Below are 10,655 nucleotides of genomic sequence, written 5' to 3'. Positions count from 1 at the left end.
TGTAGTTCCTGAACATCTGGAGAGCCGCAGGTTCCCTACCCCTGACTATGGCTACCAATCTTGATCCTCTTTGATCTGAGATTGCAAATGCCTTAGCAGACCAGGTGCTCAGGAGCAGCAGAAGCAGAAGGCCCTTGCTTTCACATCCTGCACATGAGCTCCCAAAGGCACCTGGTGGACCACTGCGAGTAGCAGAGAGCTAGACTAGATGGACTCTGGTCTGATCCAGCTGGCTTGTTCTTATGTCAGCCGAATCCAGAGGGTTATGGCAGCGTGGGAGGCATCAAAGGGAAACCCCAGTTGCCTCAAAAGCCCCCATAGGCCAAAACAGAGTTATGCCCCCTGTCTGAGACCTATGCTGGGGGCATTCCCAGGCTGAAAGCCAGGGGGAAGCCAACCAAGGTCAGCTTCGCCCCCAGGTCGCCCCACAGTTGCAACCAGCATCCAACTGTAGGCCAGTACAGCTCTGCAGGGGGGCAGGTTCTTCCAGGCTTGGCGCTGCTGCCCCTCCCTGCCTCTTTATTGACCCTTCCTGCTGGCAAAAGCACCACTTATGCTGGCAGGGTGAGCCGATGCGATTGCCTCACCATCTCCCGGACTGGGCTGCCCATGCATTCCACTGTTTATTTCATAGAAGTCCAACCAGGAGCAGCAGTGGCGTAGTGGTGAAGAGCAGGCGTACTCCAATCTGGAGGAACCGGGTTTGATTCCCCGCTCTGCCACTTGAGCTGTGGAGGCTTATCTGGGGAATTCAGATTAGCCTGTGCATTCCCACACACGACAGCTGGGGGACCTTGGGCTAGTCAGTTCTTCGGAGCTCTTTCAGCCCCACTTACCTCACAGGGTGTTTGTTGTGAGGGGGGAAGGGAAAGGAAATTGTAAGCCCCTTTGAGTCTCCTTACAGGCTCGATAACTGGTACACTGTAGAACGTCTTCACACTGAACATTTATACTTCACACTGAACCACCACAAGACATACTCCAGTGATGAAGTGGAAGATCCAATCTTTTTGTCCTGCCCTTCTTTGGAGGTTTTTAAACAGAAGCTGGATGAACATATGTCGGGAGTGCTTTGATTGTGTGTTCCTGGTTGCAGGGGGTTGGACTGGATGGCCCTTGGGGTCTCTTCCAAGTCCATGATTCTATGATTCAAGGCAGCATGAATGGCTCTCCCTTCTTCTTATTCTAAAAACACTCTGAGGTAGGGCTAGGACAAGAAATAATGACTGGTTCCAGGGTCACCTGGTCAGATGCAGTTGAGTGGAGGAAGAAGTCTTAATTCGAATTTCTAACAAGTGTTTTCTTCTTCAGATATATGGCATCCATGCACCAAACATATATGCCATCTGGCATGCCTTCTTGAAACTGGTGTCCAATCTGGGAGTTTACAAAAAATTGACTAATCATGAACGTGGGTTTTATCTGGATCTTAAAGTTATTGTTTAAACTGTACTGTTGGCTCAGAACCAACTTGATGTGGTAATTAAGAGTGATGGACTCTCATCTGGAGAGCCAGGTTCGATTCTCCGCACCTCCACAGGAAGCCTGTTGGTCCAGTCACAGTTCTCTCTGAATTTTCTCTGTCCGCATGGAGGCAGGCAATGGCAAACCCTGTCCAAGCATCCCTTGGTTTGAAAACCCTACACAAGTCTGCTGTGGCTTGCCGACACTTTCAACCACCACCACGTTCTTGGCTCAATCAAAACAGGATCTACAGCTTGCTTTAAAAACACTAAAGGAGAGATATAGGAGGCAGGAAGAACAGATATAATAGAACTGACACACAGAAGGCATGCAATTGAAAGGTCGGAATCCTGCCAACACAACCCAATATCTCCAACTATTTGCCACTGAGGACTATTTTAAGGATTTCGCCCCAAATACTTCAATATCATCGGCTTCAATGTATGACTCTGTTCTTGAGCTGCGGCAGCGTCTTTTCACTGCGGGATTTCTCTAAGTTTCCGAGTAGCCTGAAAAAAAACAAGTCATTTTTTTGATTGACAGGATCATCCAAATACTTTCTTAAAAGAACATTTCACACAGCTTCTACTTAGCAAAATGCTGGGAGCAGCAGCATATCGTTCTGGAAGCCTTCCAGCTGGGAAGTGGTTCGCATAAGATTTTCTCAAAGCGAAGCAGGGGACCATCGGGATGGACCGATTTCAGTCAGACTTCCTATTCATGGTTTAGGTATGTCCAAAACAAAACATACAGCCAGCCTGATAATCACTGGAATTCTAACAGAAAGGGCAGGAAGAGGCTGCGGATATTTGTTCCGGCTTCCCGCATCGGAGCACCAGAGAGCCTGCTGTTATCATCTGCATTACCGAACTGAATTTTAACAGTGCATCTGGTAATTTGACTTTCATGTATGTAAAACTTGGGGGGTTTTTTGTTTGCCTGTTTGTTTACACTACCAACTACCAAGAGTGCTGCTGGCCAGAAATGCCAATGAAAGACAGCCAAAAAAGAACAATAAAGTCAACCATAATGCAGTGGTTGTGGAACAGAATAGTTACACTGCAGGGCTCTGTGTAGCATCCCTTAGCTGCATCAGAACATTCCACTGTTTTTGAATCATCTTCTTGAAGAACAACACTCACCTGAGCATTAAAAGAATGTTGGCACAGAGAAGGACAGCATTAAGTACAGCTGCATCTAGTTCCGGGCACCGCAATTCAAGAAGGACATTGACAAGCTGGGACGGGCCCAGAGGAGAGCGACCAAAATGGTCAAAGGTCTGGAATCCATGCCCTATGAGGAGAGACTTAGGGAGCTGGGGATGTTTCGTTTGGTGAAGAGAAGGTTAAAAGGTGACATGATAGGGATGTCATGTTGGTGAGGGAGCAAGCTTGTTTCCTGTAGTTCCAGAGGCTAGGACCAGGAGAAATGGGTTCATGGTACAGGAAAAGAGATTCCACCTAAATATTAGGAAGAATTTCCTGACAGAAAGGGCTGTTCGACAGTAGAGTCCGCTGCCTCAGAAGGTGGTGGAGTCTCCTTCTTTGGAGGATTTCAGCAAAGGCTGGACAGCCATCTGTCAGGAGGACTTTTTGTATTCCTGCGTGGCAGGGCGTTGGGCTGGACACAGTACTCCAAGTGAGGTCTGACCATTGCAGAATACAGAGGTACAATTACATCTCTGAATCTAGACACTATACTCCTGCCACATCACACTGCTGACTCATGTTCAGTTTGTGGTCTGCTAAGACTCCCAGATCCCTTCCACGTGTAGTGTTGTCAAGCCAGGTGTCCCCCATCCTATATCTCTGCATGTCATTTTTTTCTGCCTCAGTGTAGTATCTTACATACTACATTCGGTGACATGGAAGTTATGCAAATAGCTGGTCTGAGCACAGTACGTTCCACTTCTCGTAGAAGCAAATAACAGAGAGGGAAGCATTTTGTTATTCTCCCAGCTGGTTTGTGTGGTTACAGTCGGGACTGCTCACATGTTTTTCAAGCCCTGTTCAGCCAAGAATTTCCAGATATCAACCTGCTCCCAGTATCTAGCGCACAACGCAATCACATAAGAGGGAGAATAGACACAAGCCTGAATACCAAACAGGTCCCAACTTTTGTACTTTGGAAGAATTAAGCAATCGAATACAAGCCTTGCAAACTAGAGATCACAGAAGGTCACTTCTAATTCCTGGTCCACGATGCACAAGCAGAGAGAACTAATCTAAGGAGCAGCAGTGGCGTAGGAGGTTAAGAGCTCGTGTATCTAATCTGGAGGAACCGGGTTTGATTCCCAGCTCTGCCTCCTGAGCTGTGGAGGCTTATCTGGGGAATTCAGATTAGCCTGGGCACTCCCACACACGCCAGCTGGGTGACCTTGGGCTAGTCACAGTTCCTCGGAGCTCTCTCAGCCCCACCTACCTCACAGGGTGTTTGTTGTGAGGGGGGAAGGGCAAGGAGATTGTAAGCCCCTTTGAGTCTCCTGCAGGAGAGAAAGGGGGGATATAAATCCAAACTCCTCCACTCCACTCCTCCTAATGACAGAGATAATCACTCGCCTTCACTGAAAGCAGTTACCAAAATGCTAGCTAAGACGTACGCCCATCTTTCTCTACGACAGTATTAACAGAAATGCGGGGCAGAAAATTGTCCAATGCTGTATTTTTCTGTGGAAATATTTCTTCCTCGCGTGTGCAAATATAGTCTATCCATAGTCATCAGGGCTATTTAGCAGCAAATCCCAGTGAATGGACACGGGGCACTTGCCTTCTTTTGCTATTACTCACATTTTATTGGCATCACAAAAACAGTTTAAATATGAATGTTCCCAGAAAGTCCCCGTGACTGATTATTACAAACTACTGTTTACATATATTTCATTAGCTGCCATGCAGTATTTTGCACCTGTTTTCTCACTGAACAGAATTTGGTTTTAGTGGGACTTAGAGAGGCCCATAACTGAAAGTGGACAGCGGCAGTACGGCAGTCAGAGCTCTGCTCGCAATCCTGAGTTCAATCCCGAGTGAAGTCGGTTTCAGGTGGCTAGCGCCAGGTTGACTCAGCTTTCCGTCTTTCCGAGGTCGGTAAAATGAGAACTCGGCTTGTTGGGTGTAGGTAAGGTGTAGACAACTGGGGAAAGCAATGGCAAACCCCCTGTCAGGATATGTTTCTCCTGCCAACAAAGGGGCAAGGTGGATTCACACCTGGTCATGGGCAGGAGGCAAGTGTCTTCACCTTCTGATATGTTAATGGGCCTTTCTCCTTTCTGCTCATTTTCCTTTGATGTTTGCTTCCTTTGATATTTCCTTCTCAGCAGGAGGGGGTGGCAGGTGGTTGGGAACTAACGCTGCGCTGGCCCGGAGATGCTCAACTCCCAAACATCTCTTTCCATTGTATTATCTCATATTCCATGGGAATTAGGGAGGGGGGATTTATGGCGGGAACTCTGGGGGAATAAAGGAAACTGTACTTTCGTGATGCGGCAGAACTGGCTGTCTGAAAGCCAGGCACCAGGGTCGATTCCACACTTGAGTTATCGACCTAAGTTCGAGCTGCGTTCGACCTAAGTGCTCCGCACAACCACTGGGATCGACATAGTTTTGTACCAGTTTCGCCCCGTGTAACGGTCAAATTTCCGACTCCAGTTGGGAACTACTACTTTTTCAGGGAACCACGCTCGAACTCAGCTTGATTCCAGTAAAGTGCGGAATCTCGGGTGCCAGGAGTCCCCCATTCAGCCAATCACAGCTGAGTGTTTCGGGCATGCGTACAGCTGGCCAATCAAAAAACGCCACCTTCGTCCCTCCATTCCTCTGGCAGTTTTTTTTTATAATGTGTGTGGGGATAGACGGAACATGGCCGTAGAACAGCAGCCAATCGGAACGGGGCGGCGAAGAGGCACAGAATGATTCCGCCCTCCGAGCTGGGATCAAGCTGGTTGCAGTGGGGAACAACAATGGCTTCGACAGAGGTCAGTACCCTTCTCAGGGAACTGGGTCGAACCTATTTTACTCGTGTGCGGAATTGCCCCAGTTAAAGACTTCTGAGCCAGCTACCAGAGTCCACTTATTGACTTCAGTCTCAAAACCTAACACCACCCCACAAACTTAGTCTGCCTAGTAAACGCCATGATGTGACATCTCTTAATGGGTCAGTAATGGACGCTGGGACAAGGGGACAACCTTGACCAAAGAACACTTGCTTTACACACAAAAGTTCCTCAGTATCTCTCCAAGGAGAAAGACCTTGGGTAGCTGGGCTGGAGAAAGCGTTCTAGTTAGGAGCTTGGAGAGTTGCTGCCATTTAGAGGGAACAGTGTCTGGCAGCTAAACAGACGGCTCAACCGTCTGACAGAATGCAATACAGTCTCACATGCTGTTTGGCAGCGGTGCCAAGAATATACCACCATGCCCTAAATCCTAAAGGTTCGCAACTGTACAAAGGCAACATCCTAACTCATCCTTGGTCTTGTGTGCTGACTGTGTGAATGGCCAAAATAGAGATGTGCGTGCAATCTCGAAAAAACCTCCCGCCCCTCCCCCACAAAACCTGGCTGCTCAAAAATCAAGCCTTTACTGAAAAGAGGTATAATAACTTACATTCAGACACAGGCGCTACCTACTGAATGATGCCTTCCGGCAGGGCCTCTAAATTACGTTGAAGGAGGCAGCTTCGTGACCTTCACTCAAAAAACGAGTCTGAAAGTGAAGCGATTCCATCACGGCTAAGTTGATATCAAGCGGCTGGCCTTTTGAGAGGTTGAAAAAAGCCCGTGTCAGTGGGATTCTTCTCTTTTCTTCTTTATAAAAGGAGGGAACATTGTGTTCCTGTAGGCCAACTGTAGGGATTTTGTGAGCGATGATAAGCGTACAGATTCAGCAATTATTCCAAAATTCTGGAACTTCAGAAGCAGCTTACATTAGAGAACTGAGAAAGGGGGCTGAGGTTTATGGAGGGGTGGGCAGGAAGTGACCAAAGTATATTTCCTGCCTCCTTGATTGACGGTAGAGAACAACCCAAACAAGATGGCCTACACCATCCAGGAGAACTTATGATGCTTCTGGAGGTCCTTTCTAATAAGTAACCATCAATGCATGAGGCTGCCTTATTTTGAATCAGGCAAATGGTCCATCAAGGGCCATATTTTCTACTATGAGTGGCAGCGACTCTCCAAGATTTTGACTGGAGGCCTTTCACATTGCATCATGTTTGGGAAGCGGCTGTAGCCCAGTGGTAGAACATCTGCCTGGCATGCAGGCGATCCTAGGTTCAATCCCCATCATCTCCAGATAAAAATGAATCAAGTAGTAGGTCATGAAGGGTCAAGGCAGAAAGTACTAACAAGGATTAAAGGTTAGTATCAAGAAGACAAAAGTTATGACTACTGGAGAATCACACAACTTTAAGGGTGATAATGAACAAATTGAAATTAAATATTTTCTATTCCTTAGCTCCATCATCAACCAAAAGAGAGAGAGAGAAAGAAAGAGAGAGAGAGAGAGAGAGAGAGAGAGAGAGAGACTGCAGCCAAAAAGTTAGGAGATTGAAGCTGGGAAGAGCAACTAGAAAAGATTCTTCAGTATAAGAAGAAGAGGAAAAAGAGTTTGAATTTATATCCCCCCTTTCTCTCCTGTAGGAGACTCAAAGGGGCTTACAATCTCCTTGCCCTTCCCCCCTCACAACAAACACCCTGTGAGGTGGGTGGGGCTGAGAGAGCTCCGAAGAACTGTGACTAGCCCAAGGTCACCCAGCTGGTGTTTGTGGGAGTGTACACGCTAATTTGAATTCCTCAGATAAGCCTCCACAGCTCAGGCGGCAGAGCTGGGGATCAAACGTGGTTCCTCCAGATCAGAGTGCACCTGCTCCTAGCCACTGGTGACCAAAATTAAGTTAATTCATGCTATTGTCATGTTTGGTTGGGAAAGCTGGGCAATGAAGGAAGCAAACAGAAAGAAAGTAAGAGTCTTTTGAGATGGGGTGTTGAAAGAGAGTTTTACGGACATCGTGGACCATCTTAAAGACAAATAAGTGGATTCTAGGTCAACCCAAGCCTGAATTGGTCACGTTATGAGAAGACAAGACTCGCTGGAAAAGACAATCATGCTAAGGAAAGTTGAAGGCAGCAGGAAAAGAGGAAGAGCCAACATGAGATGGATTGACTCTATAAAGGAGGCTACAGCCCTCAGTTTGCAAGACACGAGCAAGGCAATTAACTACAGGATGTTTTGGAGGACACAGATTCATAGGGTGACCATGAGTCGGAAGCAACTTAACATACACGTAGGCGATGTGAAAGACCTCCACTTGAAACCCTTGGGGATGGGGCGGTATAAAAATCTAAATAATAAAAATAAACAAACAAATAAACAAACAAACAAACAAACAAACTGGAGAATTACTGCCAGCCTCAGCAGACAATACTGACCAATTCAGTGTAAGGCAGCTTTGTATGTTCATCACTTAACACTTGATCATTTTTAACAGGAGGTGCCAGTCGACCGACCAGGGGAGCTGACAGCCAGAGTGATGGAGTGGTTACAAGGGACAAACTCTGATCTAGAGAACCAGGTTTGATTCCCTGCTCTTCCGAATGAGTGGTGGACTCTAATTTGGAGGAGTGGGTTTGCTTCCTTGCTCCTACAAATGGGCCAGTCACAGGTCTCTCAGAACTCTCCCAGCCCCACCTGCCTTACAAGGTGTCTGTTGTGGGGAAAGGAAGGGGGAAAATGTATAGGCCACTTTGAGATCCCTTTTGGGGGAGAAAAGCAAGGTATAAAAACCAGCTCTTTTTCTTCTGTATGCCAAGCATACGATCTAACTACTGAGCCCTAGCCCTTCCCTATCTAAGCCACTTACCATGAAGGGTCCTTCTCCTCTGGTCACTTTGACAGTTGGTCCCTTATCATATGTACTTGTTTACACTGGGTGTAAAACCTAAGTCACCATTTCCTTTTAGCGTGTGTGTGAGAGACGGTGGAACCCTTTCTGCAGAGGAGAAGGACCTTTCATGTTAAGTGACCAGTGGGCCATTTTCTTCCCTGGATTCAGGCTATTTTAGTGGGCTGAATCCAGGTCTACCACTCCCCTGCTGCTCTGCTCACATAAAATGGCCACCAGTATCCAGAGCGGACTTGGGTGAACTTCATTTCACTGGCTGTTGGATGGCTTTCCCTTTCTGAATTTGGAGCAGGCCCTGCCTCCATGATTTCTGGCTTTGTTTAATCATCAAATCAACTGGAAATGAAAAAAAAAAGTGTCATTGTTGGCCTTCTGAAGAAGCGGCAAGGTTTTATTTTAGGAAGCCAGATTTCACAACGTGTGGGTCACCCGGCACTGCAAACATCGAGCCTGCAAACATTCCCATTGGTAGCTGATGAATGAATTGAAAAAGGACTACATGTCTCTCGAGAGAACTGTCAGTCAGTTTTTATCCTGGCTTAAATTTCCATTATAATTCCAGCTGGTCTTTACAAAGAACCCGCTCTTTAACATTGTGAAAATGCCCATCTTCGGGTACTGTGCAATTCTTGCGAGAACTATTAATCACAATTTGGTTCCTTCTTACCAGCTTATCACTCTTGTCCAACATGTCTTAGGAAGTTGAAATTGAGCATTTTGGGTACCGCAGAGGTTGCAAAAGGAACCACAAAGTTGACAGGAACCCGACTGCCAGACTGTTGAGTTTGTGAATAGGGCACACAACTTGCTACCCATCCATACATAAGCTGAAAGAACACGGAATGCGGAACAGGCAAGCATAGAGCAGACACGCCTCAAAATGGGGAGGGCAGATGAAATGACATTGGGGAAAAGCAAAAATAAAAATTGGGGCATTGTCCTTATACTGAATTCCAAATCTGAGTGAAATCCATTTGCCAAGTCCTATCACAGAAAAGCTTTACTGGACAATTTTGTCACTCGTTTCTCTATAGCAGTGGTGGTGAACCTATGGCACGGGTGCCAGAAGTGGCACTCATAGCCCTCTCTGTGGGCACGTGCAAACAGAGTGCCCCCCCCCCCCACACACACATCTAGGCTGGCCTGGGCCGCTGGGCTTGATTATTAGCATTAAACCTAAGACCTAGTTTTGGGGAAGCAGTGTAGGTAACCCTGTTAAGCGCTGTTAAACCCCACTGATTTTCATGAGAAGAACTAAAGCGCAATCCTTTACCTGGGAGTAAGCTCGGTTGCTGGCAATGGGGCTTGCTTCTGAGTAAACCCTTCTAGGGTTGTGATTCACCTGTTGGAAGAGTTGCACGGCTGCTTCAAAGCAAAGTCACCGACTACCACCAAGTTTACTCCCAAGCAACGCATGCCTCAGAGCCAACCATTTTTTCTAAAGTAAAACCTCAGTATTCAGGTTAAATTGCTGTGTTGGCACTTTGCTACAAATAAGTGGGTTTTGCAGTTTGGGCACTCGGCCTCAAAAAGGTTTGCCATCACTGCTCTATAGGCACCCATAAGGGTCCATCTGGATGGTCGAGGCATTGTTACAGTAAGAGCTTGCTTGGAGCAGAGTCCTGCGCCCTGGGACATAAATAAATGTTGCTACGGAAATGTTGCTACGGAACCAAATTTGGCTCTTGAACAACATCCGGGGTGTGGGAGGGCGGGCAGTATTAAGTTCAGAAATTACCTGCATAGAAGAAATACATTTATTTAGTAAATCTTTTCTACCCTGAGTGACGAAAATTCAGTTCCTGCCTCCTGAGGATAGAGGAATTAAATCCCATACAAGATGTCCTCCGCCTCCAGAAGAACAGTTTTCACCAGGGGTGTCCAACTCTGGTGCTTCAGATGTTCATGGACTACAATTCCCATCAGACCCTGCTGGCATGGATACCCTGGTGTACACTGAACTCTCCTCCGTTTTATACTCCCAATAATCCTACACCAGTTGGGCTGAGTCTGTGATTGACCCTTGGTCACCCAGTAAGCATGAACGGTCAAGCAGAGATCCAGCCCTGGATGTCTCAGATCCTAGTCTGGCACTCTAACCACTATATGACATTGCCTCTCAATTGCCACAACCGCTCCACCCAGTTCATTTTTTCTTTAAAAGCCTTTTGGCAAACAGCTTGAATTAGATAACTGAATGACAGTGGAGCTACCTTTAAATCTTTTGTAAATTGTTCTCCTGTAAATCATCCTCCCAATCTGTTAAGGAAGGAACTGGACTCAAAACCGATGTC

This window comes from Sphaerodactylus townsendi, linkage group LG04, assembly GCF_021028975.2.
Source record: "Sphaerodactylus townsendi isolate TG3544 linkage group LG04, MPM_Stown_v2.3, whole genome shotgun sequence".
Taxonomy (NCBI): Eukaryota; Metazoa; Chordata; class Lepidosauria; order Squamata; family Sphaerodactylidae; genus Sphaerodactylus; species Sphaerodactylus townsendi.
The sequence above is the reverse complement of the archived record's forward strand: the minus strand, read 5'-3'. Positions refer to the sequence as shown.